Source organism: Ixodes scapularis, unplaced genomic scaffold (assembly GCF_016920785.2).
Source record: "Ixodes scapularis isolate PalLabHiFi unplaced genomic scaffold, ASM1692078v2 PGA_scaffold0__279_contigs__length_252992795, whole genome shotgun sequence".
In the NCBI taxonomy this organism is placed as follows: Eukaryota; Metazoa; Arthropoda; class Arachnida; order Ixodida; family Ixodidae; genus Ixodes; species Ixodes scapularis.
The window spans coordinates 197,735,701-197,763,622 of record NW_024609835.1 but is presented as its reverse complement, the minus strand read 5'-3'; positions in this window follow the sequence as shown (position 1 = coordinate 197,763,622).

Genomic DNA, 27,922 nt, shown 5'->3' with positions numbered 1-27,922 from the left:
CAGACACGCTTTTTCGATATGTCCAGTCTTCTTAGAGTACTGACACTCAGTCTTCTGGAATCTGCACTCCTGTGGCTCATGCTGACCCGTGCATCGATAGCACCGACGTTCTTTGTATGAAGCAGAATCCTTGTCGACTTTCAAAGTCTTGTTTATTTGAAGGTCCTCCTGGTTCTTGATGGCTTTCTGTTGTTTGTAGGCGCTGTCTGCTCTGATGGCAATGTCCAATTCGCTGGAGAACGTTAGGCCCTTCTCAGCAAACAGGCGTTGCTCCAGAAGTTCGCCGGGGATGCCGCAGACGAACCGGTCGCGCAGCATCACTTCTAACGGCAGTTTGGCGTCCAATTGTGGCCTCGCTTGTTGGTGAGTGCTAGCTGCAGCACCGGATGCTTGAGGCGACGCTGGTAACCACGACGTTGGAAGCTGTGCTGTTGTCGAAGCAACATGCGTAGTTGCGGGGGGCAAGGTGCCGAAATTGCAGTCACCTGTCAGCTGCCTGAGAGCCGCAACGTAGCAACTTATTGATTCTTCCGGCAATTTATCTCGCCGCTGAAATTTGAACCGACTATAGAGCTCTGAAGGTCGAGGGTCGAAGTGAGCACCAATGATGGTCACGAGCTCGTCGAACTCAACCTCACCGTGTCCTCTGGGTGCTACTAATGCTCGTACCACTTCGTAAGTATCTGGGCCACAGAGCGTTAAAAGGAGCGATCGCTTCTTATCCATGTCGTTGATGCCGTTGGCTACAAAGTAAAATTCGAGGCGTTCGAACCACGATGTCCATGATTTGCCTGAGAAGGCTTCCAGCTTCCCTTGCATGGCCATGGCTTGTGGTCGGTGGTTTCAGGCTTCGTTGTTCCTTGGTTCCTGGTTCCCAGTGTTGTATTCGCGGAGACTAGGTGGATACCACCCGAATACTTAGGTTTATGGATCAGGAGCGAATCAGCGTTCGGGCACGACTGGCTTGCGCCATCGGAGGTCCGTGTGTGTCCAGGTCGCGCTCTGCGGACACGAGCTCTGGCCGCACATCGCTTTTGGTATTTGGCGGTCGCGTGGAGCTCCGCTGGCCATCACACATACCTCTCGATCTATTTCTCATCGCAGCATCTTTACCTTGTCTATGTTCGAGAATAATTCTTTTTTTACAACTGCAGTATCACGTAAGTTAAACCTCCGTGTTGTTAAATCCCGGCCAGTGCCGCCATAGTTGCTCTACTTTCAACAGCAGTCAGCAAGTAATTAGTATTGATCTCGCAGATGCACCGGATTTTATCATGGTATATGTAGACGCCCGATAATTTAAAACGGTCTATTTCGTCTAGTTCGTCACCAACAATTCTTATGCAGAAGAGACCATCCCTGCCCGCGGTACACTTTCTTGGAATTCATTTAATTGTGCGACACTTACGCGCTGTCATGTAGACACAAGGCGAGTTTATTGTTATAGCTTTAGAGCGCAGCTTTTGGCGAACGTTTCCACGTATAGCGGCGTCGGCGTAACCGCGCGCGTTTTATAATGGGACGTCGCAAACATAAACACCAATTCAATTCCTCACTAAGCTTAGTTAAGAAACTCCATTGGTGTGTAGATCTGTGATGTCCAAAAATGCGACAATGACCACTCAGTTTCCCTGCTAAATTTAGCGGCAAAAGTGACGTGACATGACTTCAACACCAATTCAGCTTCCCCGCTGAATTTAGCGTGGAAACTAAATTAGGGTTGAGGTCACGTGATGTCACTTTTCCCGCTAAATTAAGATGGAAACTGAATTTGTTCATAGGTTGCTTGACACGAGGCCATGCGACGCCATTTCCACCTCCTAAATTTAGCGGGGAAACTGCATTCGTGTTGAGGTCCCGTGGCGTCAATTTTCCAGCTAAATTTAGCGGGAAACTGTGACGTCATGTGACGTCACAGGCCACCGCCTCACGAAATTCGGTGCAACAAGTCAAACATGTTTTACTTTAAAACAAACACCGCGCGCGTTTCATTATCGGGCTCTTACCGTACCCTCCTCGTCCTACCTGGCCTACCCTCAAACATAGCAAAAAGCAAAACGGCGGAGCCAGGATTTGAACTATGGGCCTCCCAATGTCCGGCTCCGCCGTTTTTTATCTTTCGGCGGGTTCCTGAAAACCTTGATTCTTTGATTCATGGGATTAAGTACGGTCCATTCATCCGCATATGTTCGTTTATATATATATATATATATATATATATATATAAGGTGTTTCAGAAAACGCAGGCCAAATCGCCGGGATAATTAACGTGTTAATTATTTTTGCCTAATTAACTTTTTTAATATTGTGTTTGAGGGCATGGTTTAAATTAGAAAATTGCTCAGCATCATCGAAAACCACTAAACCAACAAATTGCAGAACGATAGAAGGCACGCGAAGCATTTTAGGGCCTTCTGAGAAACCGCACAAATTCGACGGGTTTTTAAGTTTCGGTCTGTTATCGGAGCGCATTTCGGCCCTGGCAGCACCGCGCCCCGTGGAGAGATAGTGCAACCAGACTCTGCTGCGTCGCGCGATGACAGCACAGCATAGGTTGGTTGCACTATATCTTCGCGGGGCACGGTGCCGTCGGGGCGGAGATGCGCTCGGATAACAAACCGAAACTTAAACACGCGTGGAATTTGTGCGGTTTTCCAGGAAGCCGTAAAAAGCTTCGCGTGCCTTCTATCATTTTGCAATTTGTTGATTTAATGGTTTTCCATGATGCTGAGCAATTTTCTAATTTAAACCATGCCCTTAAACACAATATTAAAAAGTTAATTACGCAAAAATAATTAGTAAGTTATTTATCCGGGACTTCAGTAATTTTCTTAAATGCGCCCCTGGCCCAGGACCAAAACGCCACAAACCTTTTTTTGTTGTAATAAGTAGCTTTTGCAGGAGCGATTTGGCTTGCGTTTTCTGAAACACCCTGTATATATATAGGTATATACGGGTGATTTCATCTCAAATCGTGCAAGCAAAAAGGGTCGAATTTTTAATTTCGCTGAAAAAAATATATGTTATAGCGTCGTCTCTAAAGACGTAGTGGCCGCAAACTGCAAGCTCGTCGGATTTTTCGTTCTCGACTTACGAATTTTAAAAGAGGCCGCGGAGAAAGCAGTGTTTTTCACACCCGCCGTGGGTTGGATGTTTCGCTTGATCCCTCGCCGTGGATTTTCAGTTCGTATTGTATTAGCTTTTTTCAAGCACTCTTTGAGCACAGGTAAAAGGCTCTAATACCATGAAATCATTTTAGGCGTTTTGCGTTTTTTCTGCAAAAAAGTCAAGAACGCCCCCTCGGGTAATTGTTAACGAAGTTTGACAATTAAATACTGGCGATCTACTTGGGTTACATCCATATTTGTTTTGTCTATGGAGAGCCCAAAAAAACGCTCTTTATATATGTAGTAAAATGACTGAGCTGTATAGAATATCCTTTGCGGTAAGTTTACGTTAATTTCTTGCTAAACCCAAAAAGTACCAAATTTGAAACCGACTTCCTCAAAAAACCCATTTTTTTCATTTTTTTTTGTTAAAATGTAGATACGATAGTTGACTACACAAAAAGCAAGTGGAGAAAGTGTGTATTTTGTTTGTATGTTCTATATGTAAGCGTCAATATCGTTCAAAAACGTGTTTTTACGGCTCGAAACGGACTTGCGAATGACGCGGCGCGTCTTCACAAACTGGAAAATATTTTGGCCTTTTTTCAACGTTCCCATATAAAAATGAAATACAGTAGTTGCACCCTGCTATATTTATTGATCATTTAAATTTCATTATAGGCAGCAAGCTGCATTGGAGGAGTTCAAACGAGAAAGCAACACTTCTTAACAGACCAGCAGGCGTCGTAAATATTTAATGTGTAGAAATCGGCAGACGTCGTATTGATTCGGGGCCCTCATTGGCCTATATGAAAGTACCCGCTCTTTCGGAACTAGCAGATGACCACCCCCTTTCGCGCTTCTTGTGTTGTATAGGACGGCCCGTGACAGTAAAGCGAGCAGCGCGCCCTGTGTCACGAGGAGTGAAATGGTACTAATGTGTCGTTGACGCGGCGAACACTGACGGCCACCCAGGAGTCAGTCAGTCAGACTATTGCAGAAGGGAAAGAAAATGAACTGTTGCCTGGGAAGATGAGGGCACCACGGCCTTACAGTATCGACGGTCAACAGCAGTTCTGCTGCAAAACAACGCCGCGTGCGCGCTTAATCCGGCGGCGCGGGACAACAATAACGCTGACGAACACACGAGATGGGCCGGTTCCGTTAGGGATGTGGGGAAATTTTGAAACCAGCCATCCGCGCACAGGTAAAACGATACCGCGTATTTGCCCAATCTTCGAGCGCCCTACTCTTGAAATGGCCCTGCTTTATCTCTCTCCGCGAGGATCCGATATCACCGAAGGGTTATCTCTTTTGGAAACATCAAAGTCCGGGGACTAGTTGAGTCGAAGTCAGCCTGTTTGTCAACTATAACCGTTTGTGTAGAGTGGTCTTCTTCCCAGACAAAACGTTAGCGTCGGCTGACGTGTTCTTTTGAAAAAAGGGAAGGAGAAAGAGAAAGTTTGAGTAACTACAGTAACTACCTCGAAAGCTCCTCTCCCGACATGAAGCTCGAGGCACGTTACGTCTCGGTTAACTTCTCGCGCATCGCTGGTCAAATCTATTCTTCACTCTCTTCCGCACAGCCACGACGCGCTGCTCAAATCTATTCTTCACTCTGTTCCACACAGCCACTGTTCCGCACAGCCGTCGTGGCTGCGTGGAACAGAGTGGAGAATAGATTTGAGCATCATCTGGACGCTGTCATCCTGCCAGGCTTCAGTGTCGTGGGTCTGGTCTGGACTCGGTGTCGTTCAGTCAAGACTTTTTTTTTTTTTTATTTCGGGCGTATTTCCTCGTTCCGCTGACTTTTTTCTCGGGTGCGGTTCTGCTGAACGTATTTTTCGAATGTTTTCCGACTACATGTTTGTTAGCATTGTTTACTTGTTGAGGTTATTTTGTCATGGCGTAGCGACTGGACGGTGGTGTAGGAAGTGTGTTCGCGCGCATTTAGTTGTGTCCCGTTTAGGGAATGCCCGGAGGAGTTGTTTTTTGTTCTTGCCGTGTGCGGCTGAGTTTTTGAGTCTTGATTAATTCTTTTTTTTACCGTTACGTGTCGTCGGCTCCTTTGACTCTCCACCAGGCGTGAACCTATCGCCTTGCCACCGCACATACTTAAATCTTTTTTTTTTTTTTTGCATAATTTTTGTTACGATCAGGGGTGGGTAATTTTATTCTTATTTAGTTATTTTTATTTTCTACCCCTCTCCGTGTGTTTAGGACCGTTTCTGCGTTTTCACTTTTGTGTCTTACGGAAATGAAAGGCCATTTCCTGGTGATCTGTGCGATGTCGGTGAACGAACCCTAGCGTTTGGCTTTGGAAAGAATTGCATATAATATATCGATGATGTGGTGACTTTCTATGTCTTAGTAATATGACAGCTAATAGCTGGTCATGCTAGTTTACAGTGAATGTTTTATAAATCGAAGCAATTCAACGTCTGTGCCTCTTCGATACTGAAGGTCTACTAGGCCTGTTGATTTGATTAGATATGTTGCTCGCGGTTTCCCGCTCTTATTAGTATATAAATAACTATTTAATACCACAAAATACGTTTATAATTTATTACAAAACGCAGACGAAAATTCGAAAAAACGTTTTCACAATTCATAGAAACGCGCAAGTTGCTATGTCTGACTTGGGTCTAGCAAAACGAAGACGTCTTTTTCTGATATTGAGGCTTATATATAGAACATACAAACAAAAAACACACTTGCTCGACTTAGTTTTTGAGTAGACAACCGTCGTGTTTACAATTTAGGAAAGTAAGAAAAAAAATTAAAAATATTTGTTTTTAGAAAATCGACTTCAAAATTTATACTTTTTTTGGGATTGGCATGAAATTAACGTAAACGTACCGCAAAAGGATATTTTATACAGCCTGAGTCATATTATAATATATAAAAAGAGCGTGTTTTGGGATTTCCATAAACATAAAAAAATATTGATGTAACCCAAGTACATCACCAGTATTTAATTGTCAAATTTCGTCAACAATTAACAGAGTGGGCGTTCTTGAAATTTTTACAGAAAAAAAAAAGCAAAACGCCTAATATTATTTCATGGTATTAGAGCCTTTTACCTGCGCTCAGAGAGCGCTTGAAAAAAATTAATATAATGTGGACTGAAAATACACAGCGGGAGATCGAGCGAAACATCCAACCCACGACGGTTGTGAATAACACTGCTTTCCGCCGCGACCTCTTTTAAAATTCGTAAGTCGAGAACGAAAAATCCGACGAGCTTGCGGTTTGCTGCTGCTGCGTTTTTTGAGACGACGCCATAATATATATTTTTTTTCACGGAAATTAAAAGTTTGACCCTTTTTGCACGCACGATTTGGAAATCAGCCATATCTATCTATCTATCTATCTATCTATCTATCTATCTATATACATATATATATATATATATATATATATATATATATATATATTTATATATATATATATATATATATATATATATATATATATTACAGGGATGGGCAAAATACATGCAAATGTGTATCGAAATACAAATACAAAATACTTTGTCACAAATGTATTTAATTAAAAATCTAATTACATTTACAAAAAACATTTAAGTACACGATACAAATACAACCAAATGTACTTGGTCTCCTCCAAATACTTTTCCAAAAACATTCCTCAAAATTTACGTCAGCGACTTCAAGGCACCTGCAACGGGTTTCCGGGTATCTCATTTTAATTTTGCATCGCACACTCGGGAGTTAGTGTGCGAGGCTCTAGTAACGTAATAGAAATATAATCACAAAAAAAAATGTAATCAGCTGGGACGTAATATGTGAAGAAAAATGCAGAGCTTCAAGCAGCTTTTTTGTCGATTACATTTTGGTATAGACCAACAAAGAACTGAGATGACCAAGACGCGCAGCACTGGCGACCAAGACGCGCAGCACATGCTCGTGTGGCAAGAGCTACATAGGCCAAACGGGCAGATGCCTCAATGACCGACTCCGGGAGCATGATTACTCCTTAAAGGCTACATTGGGCGGAAATCTTCCTCTCCATTGCAGGGAATGCACGTGCAGACCATTATTCCGTGAGACCAATATGTTTGGGAAGAGCAAAGACAAATTGACCCGCGAGGTATTGGAGGCCTTCTACATCCTTCATGAGGACAGGAACTGTATTATCGTTGAATCCGTAACGCTATCAAACAAGGAAAGGGAATTCCTTCAAAACAGAATGAAGGGCCCACACGAGCCTGGATGAACTAGCCGCTATCATTCACGGGGCTGTGGTAGATGCACGAGTCCGCGGCGGATTATTTGGGTGTCTTCTTTCCCTTCCTTTCTTATCTGTAAACGTAGTTGTGAGTAGCGCTCTTTTCTGTCTTCTCCTTCTCCTCTCTACCCTGTGCGCTAACTACCTAAATATACTACCTATAGAATTTGTTATTGTTGCAACTCGCACCAGTTACGAAAATCTGGACGGCCCGCGCATTCAGAATGTTCCAGGCAAAAATATGGATGGAAATCAGGCTGGAAAGCACCACAAGTTGTCACAGGCACTTATTTAGCCAGTCTGCCTGTGAACGTCGATTTCGACACTATTCTTGCCCTGAACTAGCACCGTAATCACAAAGTCACTAAACGCTTGTGCTTGATTGAGAGACACTGCATTCGGTGCAGAACGTAGTTTTCTTCCTGCTCTGGATAGTCCCTTTAAAATAAAGCCGGAGGAGAAAAGGAAAAAAAGTCCCGGCCATGGCCAAATAAAGGATCGACACTATATCTTACAACCACATGCATAAAAACAAGAATTGTAATTTCGGCAATAACATTTATTCAACGCAATAGAGGCAAGTGCCGCGGGCGCCCGCGGTGAGCGAGACGCGAACTGCCGCTGGACTGGTGTATGAAGAGGTGAAGAGTTTCTTGGTTTATTGTTGCCGTTGGCGTCGAGATGAAGAAAGAGCAGTTTTGGACGCGTCTTAGGTTGAGCAAAATGAGTCGTGACAATAAATTTGAGAGATGTATTTTTGCCCACAAAATTGTATTTAATTACAATTGTATTTGAAATACCCACGTTTTAGTATTTAAATACACACGTCAAATACATCACCCAAATTGTAATTAAATACAAATGCAAAATACACAAAGTATTTGAAATACTGCCCATCCCTGATATATATATATATATATATATATATATATATATATATATATATATATATATCAAATTCTCTACTACGGTATATCACCAAATCAACGCACCTCAAAAGCTGCACTCTAATTTCGCATTACAGAGAAGCGTAGACATCTGTAATTGTCTAACACATCACTTAGTACTATTTATACTTCGTACGTCATAGACTCAAGAACCCCCTCATTTGGCTAAATTATCGAACTATGTGGTTTACATCACTCGTAAATATCAAAACATAACCACTGAAATACCATTCAGAAACATAGTATCTCGACCCATTATACACCACTTAGAAGAATAGAAAACAAGAATATAGTATTATGTTCAATTCTCCCCAGTACAATGGCGCGAGTAAATGAGATGCACGCTATTAAAACGAAACCTCGGTAAAAGGTTTAACAGCAACGGTTGTGAAAGCCTAATTGGATACTCTGCTCTACTTTTGCATATTATGAAGTGTTGTTTTGAACACTGATCGAGGGTAAAATGATATCATAAGAAAAGAAAGAAGTTAAACCTTTTCATCAAATGCACAAAACAAAAAATTTCTCGGTCTTTGGTTTTAGAAGTAGTTGCGTTTTTGGTTCACGCATATAAACATGAAATATAGACGTGCAGGGAGGCTTTGAATAGATCATCCAGTATGCATGAATATATGTTTTAGACACCTAGGCATCGAGAGTGATCAACACCATAAAAACGCATTATGAAAATATAAAATGTATGGAGAATGCCATTCCCCAAAAGCAGCAAAAGCGGCGGTAAAGCGCGCGCTTTCATTAAGCGGCCTTAGCCCCTTCTCCCCCCTCCGGCAACGCCTGCCGCAGACGCGTTCTAGTGAAGCAGTCGTCAATACCTACCCAGGCGACATTTCGCACAGCCAAAAATAAAAATAAAAAATAAGCATTTCTTTTGCGTTTTTTTTTCGGTTACAGACACCACCAGCTCCTCTCAATGGGATAGTTGATGCGTTTGCATTATAGATATCGTGACATCAGTTTGGGTTTCGTTTCGGTTTCAACTGTGTCCCTTGACGCGCATGTCAAGTTGGGTAATCAAGCATTTGTACCGTGCAACAACGGACAACTTAGTTGAGCTCAACGACAGTTGATAGATGTGAGCGATCGTTTTGGCTTAATGACAGTTGTGAGCACTAGTGTAACTAGGGCATAATACCTCTATCTAAACTCATTATAGTAGATACGAGAAAGATACACAGCTATGCTGACGTTTTGCAGCAGCGAGTCGCTCTGAACCTCAATATTACTGTCATAATCCTGTACTTAGTTAAATCAAAGAAACATTTTCTTCTAAAATGCATTGTTTCAGATTAAATGAGAAACTGAACATCAGGTGGACTGTCTTAGAGAACACTAACAGGTGTATGCTCCTTGGCCTCCTCTAGGAAAGCCTTAGGTGAAGTCAGTGCTTTATAGTGCTACAACCCCTATACATCATCCTCCAGCACTCTTGAAAGTAAAATCCCCAATTTAACTTGGCGCTCCTATGCTTTAATTTAAAGTATAACCAGGTGTGACTGATCCTGGTCCCACTTACTGCCTCAGCTCGTGGCCGTCTGTTGGGGAAACCACTAGTTAGCGCACGGAAGCCTATTTATAAGCGATTAACGCCAATAAACAGACACCACTAAGACGAACTCCCCAGGGTGCACCACCGATTCTTGAACTGTAACCGATTTATGCAGAAACGCACTGCTACTAAAGACGAGTTTGGTCGGATAATAACCATGAGCATCGGGCTCGCCCAAAGGGCGGAAATGTTAACAACTTCGGTATCTATAATGATGAGAGATTATGTTTAAAATGACGCTTTATTTTGCTTATTAGGCCTTTGATTTTATTACTTTGCTTTAAAACCCATACATCATTAATAAAAATATTGATAATAATAAACACTTCCCATGAGTTGTGAATGCGAAAGCCTTAATGTACAATTGAACGCCGCCAGAAACGGTCGCAGCGCTGGCAGAAAAAATTGGGTTGTGTATATGTTTATACAGCCTAGAGCTTGGTCTGCCTCAAAGGGTGACGAGTCTCCCAGCTGTAGATGAGCAATTTAGCCAGTGCAGTACAACCGCTAGCCTGGGGTCTCTAACGTGCGCCACGCAGTAGTGGTACGCGACCGCACGCCGGTACGATGCTCATTCAGATCGAAACGGGCAGGGGTGGGGATTGAACCTAGGATCCTTGGGTTGTGCAGCGCGAGCTTTCGCTCCACGTGCTCCGAGCTGGTGTGCGCTAGACCACTCGGCCACCGATCCCCCCAGCGCCGGCAGAGAGTGTGGTGGTGTTCCTCGCTGGCCGCCCTGGCACGCTGGTGAGTGCTGCGCTGCTGGGTAATACAGCGGCGGGAGTGCGAAGCTCATGTGGCCGCCGCGCTTTGAAGGTGACATCAGGCTCCCCCACCGCGCAGGCACGGCACCCCCGCCGCCTCCACGGCTTCTTTGACGACGCATCTGCGTTGCTGTGCTTTTCTTTGTGTTTTCTTTGACCTTGAGCTTCAGTAACGTTGCATTGCAACGTTACTGAAGCTTCAGTAACGAAGCATCTGCGTTGCTCTGCTTCTGGCCTATGTAACCCTAGGTACGGTTTCGCTCAGCCAATGGGAATTTCGGGCTCGTTTTTCGCTGCTGCAGACGGAATTTATGTGCCGTTTCTCGTGGTCCCACGCAATGCAGGCTTCGCTCCACGGGACAGTTAATGCTTTCGCTTTAATAATAATTCTTCGTTTTCTGGGCTCCCAACAAGTTTTTCACGCTTCACATTGGTGCACGTAATGTACTAAGAAGAGCCATAGATCACTTAAACACAGCACACATATTCTTGCCATATTTAGGCGAGACACATCCGTACGCGAACAGGCACATGAAAATATTCAGACGCTGTTTCATAATAAAAGCCAACGGACGTCCGTCTCCGGTTTTGCAATGTTGAAAGTTCTCCAGCTCGCTTGCATCTTCTCTGTAATTTCTAAACAAGATAGGCATTTTATCATTTAGAACTACAACTACTCGCAGTTCATTCATAATTTGAACCACAATTTCATGGAACCACCTCCAGCGTGAGTGGTAGCTTTGTCTCTCCGAGCCTTCAAAGCTGTCTTAACAGTTAATGCATTTCATGATTGTATATCATTAACGGCAAACAATTTGCACTCTCAGAATTCTTTTTATATATATCTTGTAACCTATTTTCTTCTTCAGTATCTCTGTGGTCCAGAGGGCATATAAATATATATATTCGATTTATTACAGGTATAAATATAAACGTTATCATTGTTTTACGTCATTAAATGCGCAAAGAGGGATAAAATATTATTGTTCTGCAATCGGCGCTCTCGTTGTCTGCGCCTTTGGGATTGAGGAGTTAATTTCAATTCAGCAATACAATAGACCGATCTCACCAAGCGTTTGGCGCATGCGTGAAGCCCCCATAACTTTGGTTCAGTAGAGGCAGGCGGCAGTGTACGAGAAGCCTCGTGCTGCGTCGTGCTCTTCGGGAGCAGAGCTTCAGAGAGGTTGGGGCATGTGCAGAAAAACTGAAGTTCCCTTGATGCGTTGCGGCAGCCGCGGCGTAGCCAGATTGGCCGAGGAGATCAGCCTATTAGACGGAAAGACCGAAACCATGGTGCGCGCTGGTGTACTGCTGGCTACTCCAAAAAGGCAACGCGACCCATCACGTAAAGACGTGAAGAAGAGAAGCGGGCAGCTACAGCCTATCCAAATCTGCGGCGAAAACTGGCGCGACCTGACGGCCAAAATGGGAAAAAAGAGGAGGGGATTAAGGCGCTGCAGGGTGATTCCCCGTCAGTTCATGGAATAATGCTCCTGGTCATAATTTTGATATTTTGTTAAAACATATATGAAAGCCATGTTCTTGGGAGGAACATTCAGCAACTGTATATATGAACGCCGTAACAATTTGTTTCGCTGAGATACAAAATAGAGAAGCTCAAGGCGTGGAAATTGAGAAGATTTCACGATGCTACTTTGCACAGTCATTTTCTCGTCGAAGCATTCACGTTATCATAACTTTTTTAATACATTTCACGAGAGATATACAACATATACACAAGAAAGTAAAATTATCAATAACATATTTCTATGCAAACAAAAAAATCAAAGATTGCATAAAAACACGTTTTAGACACATATTCACAATGCTTTTGCTAATAAATTATCTTTGTAATACTTCACAAAATATATCAAAATGCGCGTTTTTGATTTATCTTTACGAATATATAAAAATATTATGCTCACTCTTAATTGTCCTCTTGTTATTAACGCAGAAATACGGCTAATTTCTCAAAATGTCTCAAGATTTGGCGTCGATATTAAAAAAAAACACCATCTTTTATTTTTTATAAAACTCCCCTTGGCAGTTTGCAGTGACGTGAGCTAACCTGTGATAGCCAAAGATTGAGTAACATTTGACCTCCGAACGGAAGAAGCTGCGACAAACCTTCACTCGGAGCGAGCCGACGTCTCGTTAAAGCGGCTTTGCCGCATAACATTCCCTTCATGGAAGAGTGAAAAGCTGGAAAGCGAGACTGTCGTAGAGAGCGGAAAGTCGTGCTGTTCTGAGCATTGCTTTATCGTTGTGTGACTATACCCCGCCCCTTATCACGATCAAGAAACGCCTGCGAACGTCACTGATTGCGGGAGTTAGGAATCGTAAGCACATCAAATTTCTTGAAACCCAAAGGTAAGTGCGTGGAGAGTCAGTTACGGCAAAATAAGGCGAAAGTAGTTGTAAGGGCAAATATGCAGGTGTGTTGGCCAGGAAACATTGCAATCTAAACCATGAGACGAGGAAAAACAAAAATACGGACAGTGCAACACGAAATCTCAAACGCAGCTGAGCTTGATCACAAGAAGAATGAAAATAAATGCGTGTCCACTCAGAAAGAAAAAATAGGGAAGATCAAGACAGGCGGCCACAAAGACTTGACCGAACCTAACCAGACAAACTAAATCACTCCAAGTTTAAGGACAGCAACGGGAACTGGCACCTCTCCCAAGGACCTGAACGGATGAGTTTTAACACGCTATGTGAACCGACCGAGAAGGAACCACAAACCCCCTCTTCTATTTTACTGCCCTAACCTCCCTTCCCCAACACACACACACACATACACACAAACTACACTCCAACACCGAAAACCCCCAGAACATAACAATAAAAAAAACTTTTACAGGGTGAAAATTAAAAAAAAGACGACTGACTATCACTATGCTTACAGGGGGCTTTGTGTCTTGTATGCTCGATAAGTGGAACTACAAACAAACAACACCAGCTTAACCATGCGCGACGTGCCGATTTTGTCTACAAGGGAAGACAGAAGTCGATAAGCACAAAAACATTTTCTTGCGGAACTCTGACCGAATATTCGGAACCGAGAGAGAGGAATCCAGAACCTCTAAAATAGGCGTTTGCGAGGACGTTTCAAGTTCTGTCACTTACAAAGCGAGTAAGAGTCTAGTGTCAAATCGAACAGTCATGGACCAACGATTCACCACCGTGCGATTGTTCTGAGTGGACTGTCTACTGAGACATAAGAAGAAAGTGTATAGCGAGAAGCATCTCGTATCGGTAGGTAGACTTAATAAAGTGCGGCGGGAAAATCTAGTGGGTCCACGGACAGTGAACGAATCTGACCTCTTGTGCCAACATCGCTACAAATACCTCCAGAATGAGATTGCTTCTCCTCACAATGTGAGTACATCAGACTCTTCTTTCCGAGACTCTGATGAAATTCTGGCTGAAGTGAGTAAAGACTTGTATGCTGCTAGTCCATCGGTAAATCCATTGAAATCACGTAAAACAATAAAAAAAGGCGCGAAGCATATCTGAACAAAAAAAAAAAAGCTCAAGAGAGTCCTTCGATTAAAAGAAAGCTCTGAAGCTTTTATGGCGTGAAAACCGATGAAGACAGTTCTGAGCACTGCGCGGAGTGCTTTGACGCGTTCCGCGAAGCGCTGAGGGCATGCAATTCTCACCAGGAACGCAAGCGATTGTACACGCTTGTGCCACCAAGCATCTCGAACAAAGAAATATTGTCTCTGGTGCCACAAGCAACTGCCTACATGATGGATCAAACAAGAAAACTGAAGCGTAAAGGTGGTGTATGGGCAACCCCCGATCCCTACATGGGGAAAAAGAGGAATGCCGAAGACGAGGAGGTTGCACACGCAACGACCTCGCATGCTCTGTTCAAAGCCCCAACGAAAAGGACGCTGTCAAAGCCATGATCAACGACAACAAGACTAAAGTCGTAAAAAGGTTTATGTCCCGCTCTATTAAGGAAGCTTACCACTTGTTTAGGAAGGACCATCCCCATCGAGAACTAGGCAACTCTAAATTTTATTCCCTACGACCAAAATGGGTAAAAAAAGAGTCCCGAGCATGAAATGTGTGTATGCATGAAATGCGTCAATCTTCAGTTGCTTTTAACGGCCGTAACAAATGCCTCCCAGAAGACATTTACTGGAGACGACTTCAAGCGCATCTACCTCTGCAGCGCTCCACAAAATAATTGCTTCCTGCGCAGTTGCGAAAAGTGCCCGAAAATGCAGAGCATCTCGCTGCAGTCGCTTCATCTCGACAAAGAAGAAGAGCCCTGTTTCGGGTTATGGGACTCCGGGGAACTCGTCAAAAAGGTTATGGACACTTCCGCCTTTCTAAAGAAACTGGAGTCATGGAGCAAAAAGTGTGTGAAGCATTCTTAAATCCGTGACCATTAACGAAGCCTAATACTTAAGGTGACCACCTGTCCCGCGACTCGCGGGATTGTCCCGCATTGAGGGCTCGTGTCCCGTGTCCCGCGAGAAAGTCCCAAATCCACAAAATGTCCCGCATTTCACACTGTCGTAAAAGTCACTCCGCAACTCACGGGCTGCCGAAAAATGGGGCACGGGGAAGTGCGGAGGTCGCTAGTAATTGTGTGAATCGAAATGGTACGCCATGTTCTATGATCTATCCAGGCACTGCGGGAAGCGACCGTCGTTCTTGCAAAAGACCGACGCGCATGCGCCGTTGTGCCTCTCCCTTTGGTGGGAAAAGATTGTACAAAACATTTCTCGCCAAAAGTTTCAATATAAAAAATTGTAATTGTTTTCAAATTGCCATGCCAATGCAAAAGGTGGGCTGTGGATTTCTTTTTTTTTTTTTAGTGAAGTGAGCGGTCGGAAAAGAACATAATGTTAAAACTTTGTGTGCACCATGCCAATGCGAAAGGTTTGCTGTGGATTCCTTTTTTTCTTTTAGTGAAGGCAGCCACACATGCAACGGCCAAGCAAGAACGTAATGTTAAAAATTTGCGTAGGACCATGTTGATAGAAGTAAGCGTGGAGAGGAAACAATAACCAGAAAAATATTTACTGTTTCTTATTTCCATTTGATGCATTGAGCTCTGGTACAGTCGATTTTTATGTTTTCAACTTCGGCACATGTAATACCACCTTTGGCATCAAAATAATCTATCACTGGCAGTGAAAATTATTTGAGCTTGATTGCTGCAATACAATTAGCAGGTGTATAAGCAGTACGGGATAATAACTGTGCTAACAGAGCCTTGGTTCGTTGTGTGCGTCTTAATAAATCCCCCCCCCCCCCCTCTGCCCCGCCGCGTGTCCCGCATTTCACTAGCAGGAAGGTGGTCACCCTACTAATACGTGACAGAAGAACCGCCTTACAACCCAAGGCAGTGATGTTCCACTTCGATTTTGCGGAAAATTGGACAGTAATCTTCCCAAGCGAAGTGCAGAGTTTTCATTGGAAAGAGAAAAAAAATTAAATGTCTCTCTTCACATGTGTGGTTACGTCCACGTAAAGCAACGCAAAGATTTTCCGTTGTCAGCGATGACACGACACATGACACAGCTCAAGCTCTTCTAGCCAGAAAAACCTTAGTAGAGTATGTTGATGAACACTACCCACTCTTTTCTGAAATAATTTTTGTATCAGACGGAGTGGCGCCGCATTTTAAGAATCGCTTCCAATTGCACGAATTGTCTCGGAAGCCGTACTCTTCGGCAAGATGGATGTTTTCAGCCACTGGACTGGGAAAAAGCGCTTCTCATGGAGTAGGTGGTGTTCTTAAACACCACGCAACGCTCACCAACTTGAGATCTTCGCTAAACTTACGATTGTCACCGCTAAACACTTTGTGGAAGTACTGCGTGAAAAAAGTAACACATATCTGCATGTTCTACCTGTCTACGGGACGGGTTCGAGAGTTTCGTGTGGTAAAGCAAGTCGAGTCGATCACCGTAAAACCTGTGAGAGCAATCCAGGCATCTCGTATGTGAAAGTCATCATATGCCGAGAGGCCACAGATGTATACATGGCCACTTGCTTAACTGAGAGTTTTAACCATATGCATGCATAGTTAGCGAATTCGCAGAGTGGGGCCTTTTTGTTTTTGTGAATTCTAAGCTACGTAATGGTATTCCAGCTCAAAGTCCCTTTTTGTGTCAGTAATGCTAACCCCTTTTGAAAATAATCACTTGAAAAATAATATTCATGCCATAACTAACGCTCAAAATGTTTGGTGCTGTGCGGCAAAGCCGCTATGACGATGTCGTCGGCTGGCTCTTAGTGAAGGTTTGTCGTAGCTTTTCCTGTTTGGAGGTCATATGTTACTCAAAGTTCTGCCATCACAAGTTAGTTCAAGTCGCTGCCAAGTGCCAAGGAGAGTTAAAAAATAAATGAAAGATGGAGTTTTTAAATATTGACGCCCAATCTTGTCACAGTTCAAGAAATCAGCTGCATCCGCGTTAGTAACAAGAAGACAATCAAGGGTGGGCATATTATCTTCGTATATTCGTAAAGAATATTTAAAGACGCGCATTTTTATGTTATGCGAAGTATTATGAAAAATGGTTTATATGCAAACTTTTTTGAATATGTCTCTGAAACGCAATTTCATGCCATGTTTGATTTTTGTTTGCGAAGAAATATTTTATTGATATTTTTACTTTTTGTGTATGTGTTGTTTATCTTTTGCAAAATGCATTAAAAAGGTTATGGTGACGTGAAAACTTTGATGAGAAAATGAGGACTGTGCAAAGTAGCACAGTGAAATTCTCCCGATTTCCACCCCTCGAGATTCTCTATTTTATATCTCAGCGAACAAAATAGTTACGGTGCTCATATATAGCTGAATATTCCTCTCAAGAACATGACTTTCATATATATTTTTAACACAAATATCAAATTTATGACCCGGGCCATCATTGTACGAACTGATGTGGAATCACCCTGCATTAGAATCGCGACCTTGGTTTGGGGTTTAGATGTGTTTAGAAGCATAGGTTTGCGTCAACAGATACTGTGGTAGTGCTGAGTCGCAGTGAAGATATTGGTGAAGTAAGCACATGTTGCGCACCACAGCATGTTCAACCTGCTCTGTGAATGAATTTGGGTTTTTTTTGGCGCAGCAGCAACTCGGGCCATAGTGCGCCAAACACATGGTGAGTAAATATCACAAGACTCGGCGGCTAAATTATACATTGCTAAATTTCACTTTACTAAAATCTGCTAAAGGCGGTTTAAAATACCAATTTTCTTTAAGAAGTTGAACACTTGTGTATGTGGGACAAGAGGCTCGTCTCCGAGCAAAAGTGCCAGGTGGAACGGAATATTCTCTCTAAAAAAGATTGGGAAGTAGGTGCAGCGTTCGTTATGAAATTGCGGACATACTAGAAGGATGTGGAGTACACTTAAAGTTTCAAAGCAGTAATCGCACACTGGAGGGTCTTCGCTTTTTATGAGGTACCCGTGAGTTAGGCGTGTGTGTCCTATTCGCAGCCGGCACAGAATAACTTCGTAAAACCTTTCCCGATGTCTGGCACTGCGCCATTCACTCAAAGTAGGCTTAATACTATGGAGCTTATTGCAACAGTCAGAGCTCCAGTCCACTTGCCAGGAACGTTTTATTTTCTTTCGCAGAGTAGCTCTATAGTCAGTCGCTGGAATTGCGTGGGTTTCAGTGGACCTGTTTATACATGTACTTGCAGCTCGGTCAGCCTCCTCATTGCCGTGTATTCCTATATGACTGGGTACCCAGCAGAACTGAATATCAATATTTTGCTTGCGGGCCTTTATCATTTTACCACGGAGTAGAGAAATGAGGGGGTGGTTCCAGGATGTTGCTGAGTCAAGTGCAAGGAGGCAACTAAGCGAGTCTGAAAATACTATGGATTTCCTAAACTTTTGTTTAATTATTTGTTCGACAGCTAATGTCAGCCCTGGAAGCTCAGCAGTGAAAACAGATGCCTCGGGGTTAATTCGTCTAACACGCTGGAAGGACTGCCCCACCACAGCACATCCAACATAATCAATGCCATTCGTCCCATCGGTGAAGAAACTCTTGCCGGTCTCGTAACGGCTTGCTATCTCGAAGAATTCCTGTTTTATAACACTGGAGTCGACAACTCTCTTGTTGTACTTTGTTAATGAGAGGTTGCATGTTACGGTTATATCATCCCAAGGAGCAAATTTCTGTGGAGTTTCCATAACAGGAGAGGATATACCAAAGCTGTACTTCTCTGCGGCATCCCTCACGCGGAGCGCAAAGGGACGTGTTACAGACGGCTTGTTTTGAAAGGTCTGTTCATAATTTATGTTGTTAGTCAAAGAAAAATTTGGATGTTGAGGGAGAGTCTGCAGTCTTAGATAGTACTGTGCGCTAAGGTAAAACCTCCGTTTATCAAGCGACCACTCATTTGACTCAGCATACAAGCTAAGCACTGGCGATGTTCGAAAGGCCCCGATTGCTAGTCGAATGCCCTGATTGTGAACCGGGTCCAACATCTTAAGCGTAGAGGGCTTAGCAGAACCGTAGACAATGCTGCCATAATCCAGCACAGAACGAACACATGCCCTATAAAGTCGTAAAAGGCAGAGACGGTCTGAACCCCAAGAACGGTGTGCCAGTACTTTAAACATGTTTAATTTCCGCTGACATTTAATTCTTAGAGCCTTCACATGTGAGCCAAAGGTTAGCTTGCTGTCAAATACTAAACCAAGGAACTTATGTTCTGACCTAACAGGAGTGGGCGCACCTTTGATGGACAGCGATGGAACAGAAAATACTCCCCGCCTTCGAAAAAAACAGACTGCCACGGTTTTCTCGGCGGAAAACCGAAAACCGTTCTGATCAGCCCACCTACTCATCTTGTTCACCGTCAGTTGAACTTGGCGCTCACAGATAGCTAAGTTACACGAAGAAAAGCAAACTTGGACATCATCAACGTAAAGAGAATGGGAGACCATGGGCGGAATCACCTGAGACAGAGAATTCATTTTTATAATAAACAAAGTAACGCTCAAGACACAGCCCTGTGGTACGCCATTCTCCTGGGGGAAAGGGTCAGAGAGCGTAGCCCCCAGGCGTACCTGAAAGCCACGATCCTGCAGAAAGTCGGAAATGCAGTTAAACATTCTCCCTTTTATGCCCATCGAGATGAGGTTCTGAAGTATGCCGTAGCGCCAGGCGGTGTCGTAGGCCTTTTCAAGGTCAAAAAACACCGAAAGACAAAACTGCCTATTTACAAAAGCCTCCCGGACGGTCGTTTCGAGGCGCACCAGATGGTCAACAGTAGACCTGGATGTGCGGAAACCACATTGGAATTTACTTAGAAGTTTCTTACGTTCTAGCACGTAGACGAGTCTACTCTTGACCAGCCGTTCAAACGTCTTTCCCAGACAGCTAGTGAGGGCAATCGGCCTGTAGCTCGTGGCTTTGCTTCTGTCGTTTCCTTGTTTTAAAATGGGAACGACCACAGCCTGTTTCCAGGAGCTGGGAAATTTCCCTTTCGCCCAGATTATGTTAAAAAACTGAAGGAGAGTGACAAGAAATGTATCAGGTAGGTGGGAAAGCATAGTGGGGTGAATTGAATCAGGTCCAGGGGATGTGGGTTTTGCAGCAGCAAGGGCTCGACCAAGCTCGACAAGAGAAAAGGGACGGTTATATTCTTCAGTACAATCATTTGACTTACGAATTGGAGTTCTCTCACATTTCGACTTAAACCGTAGAAACTCTGCAGTGTAATTTTCGGAACTGGAGACTTGTGCAAAGTGCTTACCCAGTGCATTGGCTTGTTCATATAACGATGAATAAGCTTCTCCATTCTCAGCAAAAAGCAAGGGGACTGAGAAAGAACGGTAGTCGCCCTCCATTCTTCCCACTCTGTCCCAGACAATCTTGGCTGGTGTGTGATTATTGATGGAGGATGCATACGAGCAAAAGGATCTCTTTTTGGCCTGTTTTCTGATATAGCGGGCTTTTGCCCGAAACTGTTCAAATGCCAGGAGGTTTCTGGAGGTCGGATACCTTCTAAACCTTCCCCAAAAAACAGTTTTGTCGCTTTCGGGATTCTCTGCACTCATCATCCCACCATGGCTTCGGGCGTCTCGGCAGGTTGACGGATGTCTGTGGGATGGACAAACGGGCTGCTTCAAGGATTGCTGTTGTTATTAGTGTATATCCATCGTCCACAGAGACCACTTCTGAAAGATCCAAGGAGGAAGAAAAGCTTGACTTAAAAAGCTCCCAATCTGCTAAAGAGATCTTCCAACGAGGAGGACAACAAGGAAGCATAGGTAGAACTTCTAGCGGAGTAAGGTACACTGGGAAGTGGTCGCTCCCATAAAGGTTATCTAATACGTTCCGGCTAAAGTCGGTAAAAATCGTAGATGAACAAATAGCGAGGTCAAGACAAGAGAAAGAGCAGTTATGAGAACTGAAATATGTTGGTGCTCCAGTATTTAAAACACACACTTCTCTAAGAGACAAAAACCGTGCCACAACAGAACCCCGGGTGTCAGTCCGATCACCACCCCAGAGCGGGTTATGTGCATTAAAATCACCCATTAAAATAAAAGGTTCAGGCAGTTGGTCAGCTAAGGCTTCAAGCTGGGAAAGTTCCAAGGATGATGAAGGAGGGATGTAAATGGAGCTGATGGTAATGAGGCGATCTCGTAGCAATCTTACTGCGACGGCCTCCAGAGAAGTGTTAAGGGAGACTTCGCAGGCAGGTAAACTACTGTCTACAATAATTGCAACTCCCCCAGAAGCGCCAGAGGTCGTCACGCGATCCCTCCTATATATCTGATACGATTTAAGAAAATTTATATTAGATGGCTTCAGATATGTTTCCTGCAGACAGAATACGGAAGGTTCATGTTTCTGTAACAAGAACCTCACATCGTCTAAATTACTAAAAAGACCTCTGCAGTTCCACTGCATAAAACTCATTATTTAAAAAACAGTAGAGCAAATATTAAAAAGTTAAAAAACGCGAAAAGAGAAAAAAAGACAAGAACATACTGATCAAAAGGGATCATCAGGTCTTAAAATCGATCTTAATACGCGGGGCATTTTTCTTTTTCGTAGCTTCCTTCTGTTTCCCAGTGGGACCACTGGGAGCGCAAGAGGAAGACTCAGATCCCGAGAGGAGTTAGTTCTCGTCAGATCTGGGTCCACTCTCATCCATTGGCTCCTCTGTTGGGGAGGCAATGGCTTCAGGTTGACCTGTAGAGGTCGACTGCTTGGGGGGCTCCCCAGGCTTCCTCTGAGGAGTAGAGGTCCTGGATTGGAGGCCCCGGCCCCGAGGGACCGAAGCAGCAGGTGGGGCAGGAGAGGTCATACCCTGCCCTGAGGTGGATGCTGACGCAGCAGCATCCACCTTGCGGTTTGGAGGCGGTGCCATGGGCACCGCTCCCGAGGTGGACGCTGATGAGGAAGCATCCACCTTGCGGTTTGGAGGCAGTGCAACTGGCACTGCTCCCGAGGAAGGGGGACCTAACAGGAGACGCGAGTCGTCCGAAGACGTCTGTGTTCCCGTTGACACCATTGACCGTGCCGGACCCCTGTGCACGGCCTGGGTATAAGACCCTTTAGAAACAAACGCAAAGCGCTTCTTTGCATCAATGTAGCTTATATTTTCTTTAATTTTTAGTGCAAGAATTTCTTTTTCTTGTTTCCAGACAGGGCAGGATCTGGAATAGGCAGGGTGGTGGCCTTCACAGTTTGAACACTGAGGTTCGCTCTCACATGCTTCAGCAATGTGCTCTTTACTAGAGCACTTGGCGCACTTGTTGGTCCCCCGGCAGCTCCGCGACCCATGCCCGAACCGCTGACACTTAAAGCAGCGCAGCGGATTCGGCACATATGGGCGGACGCGGCACTGGAGGTAGCCGGCTCTAACAACTTCGGGAAGAGAGGTCGATTCGAAAGTTAAAGCAATATGTTTTGTTTTCAATTCTACGCCGTCCCGACGCAGGGTGATCCGCCGTGAGGCCGTCACTCCCTGCGTGGCCAGCCCCTCAACGACTTCATTCTCCGGTGTATCAAGGAGGTCATCCTCAGAGATGACACCTTGAACAGTGTTAAGGGTGCGGTGTGCTGTGACAGTGACCCTATAGTCTGAGATAGAGTTTAGCCCTAAGAGGGCGTCACTTTGTCGCTTAGTGTTAATCTGGTTGAGGAGGTCGCCAGATGACATTTTCTTGGCATGAAAGTCTTTTCCAACCACTCCCTCTATCACCTTCGCGACGAGGAATGGGGATAGTTTGGCAAAAGGTTTTTTGGTCTCTGAATGCATTACGAGGAATTTTGAAAAATTTTCAGGCGTTGATAGTGTTTTTTCAGGGAGTAGAGCTTCGGTGCGGCATCTTTTCAGAGGCCGATCAAGAAAGTTTCGTTTGGAACCCATAATAATGGGAGGAGCTTCGGTGCCCCGGGTGCGCCACCCACCACGGAGCCCAACACGGGGATAGGTAATGCGCCATAGCAAGAATGGCTTGGCTGACGACATTACGCTATCAGCGCTGCTCAGGCACTATAACCCAGTGTGGTGCTAGACAGGGGTCTGTCGCCACCCAAGGTTAGCCCTTGCCGCCAAAGAAGTTGAAATGGAAAAAGGCGAGAGAAGAGGAAAGAGAAAGAAGAGAGGGGATAGTAGGGGAAATGGCGACTGACTGCATCATCCTGGTCGGGCCAAGCCAGGACACCCGTCTACGAGAAGCGGGGGCCAAAGTGGTGTGTTGCCTCACCCGGGGGGCCCCGAAGGGTCCAAACCTACCCCGGATTCAGCTCAACCACCAGGATGCGCTTTTCCCCGGACACGGGCTCGCCACGCACAGCCAGACGTGCGTGGGTCTTAGCCACTTTTTACTCAGGGTCTGTGGTGTCGCCAATGTGGCTGGGGTCCGTGGTGACGCTACTCACCAAGCACTTAGCACATAAGGTGCAGGCGCCCCCTGCGGGGCTCGAGGTCCGTGGAGACGCCACTCTCCAAACACCTGCTTTCACAGGTGCCCCCTGCGGGGAACCTGCTCTGTGGAGAGAAGTGTGAGTAAGCGACTCTCTGATACACACATAAGAGCGCTTAACGTTCACGCGATAATTAAGGTGATTTCTGTACGATTAGATTTATTTACCCCACGTGATCTCTACATTCGAGATATCGGAGATCGCCTGTAATAGGACTAGACTATTAAGCGCGAGAAAAGCGTAGATTTTAGCTCTGATTCGATCTTTCCAATCTCAACCGGAACAACGTTGCTCGTGCAAAGCTAAAGTTGCTCTTTTTCTATACTTGTTGCAAACGTGTCCCGACAATCGAACTTCATTTATTAAAGGCTGTGGAAATTTCTTTGCTGCTAACCAGTTCAGAAAATGACACAACGCACTGGTTCAACAACACGAAGACATTTAATGACAGTTAACGCCCGCGCTGCGATTCCAAAAGCCCCCGCGCATTCTCTGCAACGGCCTTCTATCAGCGGGGAAAGGCCGCTCTCGTGGCCACTTGCACTTGGCCCCCACGTCGGTGGAAATGTCGATTGACTATTTGGCATGCCGGCCACCTGGTCCAACGCTTTAAATGAAAACCTCGCCCACAGAGACCGCCGCAGCCGGCCCAATGTTTATGTCATGACAGACATTGAGTTGATCAGGCCTACCAGGGTAACCACGAGGGACCCTCCGAGCTGCTCATAACCGGTGGAATCCGGGGCCGCAAAGGACCCTCGGCCGTCCCCTTCGACGGCCAACGCGCCTAGCGCCTCGTAGCGGATGCCTTATTCAGCAGGCCTATCGAAATCCGCCAGAAAAAGGGGGGACGTCAGGGCTCTCATAATCTTGACAATTCGGGCCCGCAAACGGCCTCAGTAGTGTAAAATGTGGCAACCTCCAGGCGTCCCAAAGGCGACTGCGGCGGATGGATCTAGAGGACCGTTGTTTCCGCGTTGCCGGCGGAGAGCAGACGTCTACCAAAACCGACTCTCGCAGTTTCCCTGCATCCAGGTACGTGGCTGTTCGCCACAGTCCAGTGGCACGTGTCCTGATTGGCCGCACAGGGAACAGCGGAGATAGGTCTGGTTCCCAGCATCTCCACGGGTCCTGTAAAAAGGGAATGTGATCTGCCTTTCCTTTCCGCATCTCGCCCGCGTACTTGCTGCGGGTTGTGAGATAGCTACTTGCTAATATATTCTGCATCTGCACGTTCGTGCCCTAAGCGTTCTCGAGATTCACCTCTAAAACGCTTTTGATTCCCAGGTTGCCCGCACGCCCGATATAGTTTATGATCATCGCCCAAAGCTTAAAGGGCGACTCCACTCAAAAAGTCGACCCTATCGAAATGACTGATATCGCTTTAGGGGGGCAAAATACGGTCATACCCAAAATATCACGTCAAACCGACGCCACATTACCGATTAAAACCAATATTAAAAATGTTCTCCCGGCTCGGTTAGCGGCCCGAAAGCGGGTGAGCAACGCTGGCTCCCGGCGAGCTAGTGAAGCAACACTGGGCAATGACGTAGGTTTAGTCCTACGCTCTCGTACGGACGCCGCGGACGCTTCGTTTCCCGTGGCATTCTGCGATTCTGCTGACCGCAAGAGGTGCTTACCACGTTATCCTGTGTTCTCCTATTTTTATTAGCGTCCAGGCATTTCATTTCACTCCAGCATTTCTTTCGTGACAGCGCGGAAGAGAGCGAAGCGGTGCTGCTCGCTCGCGCGCGTGTCGTGGAGCCGGAGAGACTCGCCGGACTCGCGTTGGGCAATGTCGAGCACGCCTTGCAGAGTTGTGCGTTGCACCAACAATCCGGTGCGCAACCCGGAGATGCGGTTCCACAAGTTCCCAAGAGACCGGAAGAGGCACAAGGTGTGGGTCGGTGCCGTTCGACGGATAGACCTCGGAAGACCGTCGACTCCTAGCACCAACGCGAAGCTCTGCTCCCAGCACTTTACGTCAGACACCTACACACCGTATCTACGGCTGCTGACTGTTGCGTGTTTCTCCACGAAACACGCATGTTTGAAGAATGATGCGGTGCCGTCGCTGTTCGCGTACCGTCCGCCGGCTGCTCCAGCACGATCGGCCGGAAGCAGCAGGTCGCGGCTGACCTAACTAGCGTGCACATAAAGGCACCTTAGCTTAGCAACTTAGCTTAGCAATGGGAGATATAGGGACATATGTCGCTATATCTCCCATTATTCCTTTTTCTCTCGGTCTGCGAGCCAGAAACTAATACAGTCACGCTGCGCCGGCACTAACCGCGTCATATTTATAGCAGTCGGATTCACTTTTTGGCCGGCAAATTTATAAATATACACTAAAACTTACTACATTTGGTGAATATTAACAAAGTGAAGCGGTAAAAAAGAAAATGTGCAACTTACCTTCTGTTTTGAAACTCCACGTGCGACTGAGCCGACATTGTCGGTGCATCGACTCGAGAGCGCGGGACCAAAACTAGGTCATGCCGACGACGCGCCACTAGTATCAATGTTGACAGGCTGCTTCAGCCGGTAGTTTCGGTTTCGCCCTGCCGCCGTAACGCTACTTCGATTCGCGATATCTACAAAACTATACACACTACCGAAAAACAAATTATATTTCGTGATTCAGGGTCGCCGACTTCGACTAACTAGATCATAACCCAAAAATTGTAAAAATGCAGTGGAGTTGCCCTTTAAAGGCAATAATTACGAAGGTCGCTTTTCTGTGGCACAAACTTCGGCGGCACTTGTAAGTAAATTTTCAATTCAAAAGAGTCCTAGGTCAAACAAATATTCAGTGGGGAAAACGTCTGCGCTAATCGAAAACTCTATAGTGATTTAATTAATTACTTCATTCATTCAATGCTTTATTTCCAAATTTGTTGTAAAAATACACAAAAACTGTTTGGACTCATAGCCGTTAAGACTAGTCCGGGGACCAATCGTAATATAGGTTCTCAAAGCGGCAAAATACTATAGACACATACAATACGAAACAAAAAAAAGAAATCATGTTCTAGAAAGTGATTAGCGGAACTCCATTTCATAATCACTAAAGAATATTTTTAAGGAGGGCAGAAAGTTATTTTCCAATTTTATATTAATAGGTATTTCATTCCAAACAAGAGCATCATAAAATTCTCTCAGCCTTTGTCCATATGCATTATGGCATGGCGGTAAATTAAACTTAGCATTCGCTGCAGCCCTTGTTTGTCTCCTGGGAGATCGAAATAAATTCAAAAAAGGGGTTTATTAGACTCTATGATTTGACGAACTGTTTAATAGCATTCCCATGCAAAAGAATAGGGACTAATTGGTTTAGACTCAAAAACATTTTCGCATAAATTCAGAAAGAAAAAAAAAACATTGTGAGCGCCTGAAGTTTTGCCCACAATGACTGGGGAGGTTAATACTAGAATACAGTAAATCAAATGGAAATTGGCGAAGGCTTTCTGGCGTACGGAGATCTCCTATTGCTTCCGTAGCATTTCTTCTCAAGCAAACAGCAAATTACCTCGCCTGTAACCTCTCCCTCTTACTCTCTTTCTGTCGAATCCTCGCCGGCTCTCTACCGATTTTATTTTTTTATTTTTCGCTCACCCCTCGCTCGTTTCTTACTTGGTACCTCGCACATGCGGACTGCCTGAACGCATGGCAGACCTTCAATGCGCAAAAAAACTAGCACGAACGGTTATCAAAGTTTCAAAGGTATGACGATCTTTAAATTGAGCAAGCTAAGCTGATATTTTGTGTGGCAAAATTATGGCCATCTATCTGCTAAAAAGAAACGAAAAAAGGAACACAGTAAAGCACGCCGTTCGCTTGAATATGTTAAGTGTGTCGCACGCTGTTTTTTCTAAAAAAAGCTTTGATTCAAATACTGCACATGATGCAGTTGGCGTGCTCCAGAGAGCCAGCCCATCGAAGTATTCATGTCTCGCATATAAAGGCCCGTTCATACTTTTGCAACCGAGTACGACCGAGAGAGACAAGACCGGTTTTTAATCCTTTTACGACGTCTTAGGACCAGCTCCGCAGCAGCGCATCCGGTCCTAAGACGTCGCAAGAGGCTTAAAAACCGGTCTTGTCTTTGTCGGTCGTGCTCGACCGCAAGTGTGTGAACCGCGCTAAGGGTGTTATCGCTCCACACAATAAGCACCCGACCGCGTTGCAAATACTTATATCAAGGTAAAAAAATAAAGACGTTTACAAATCTCAGCAAAGCGAAATTAGAGAACATCTCTTGAGTAGGAGAAGGGGAGGGTACGGAGCGAAGGGTGTGCCCCTTCTCCTCCTCTGAAATCTTCCTGCTCCCCTCCTCCTAC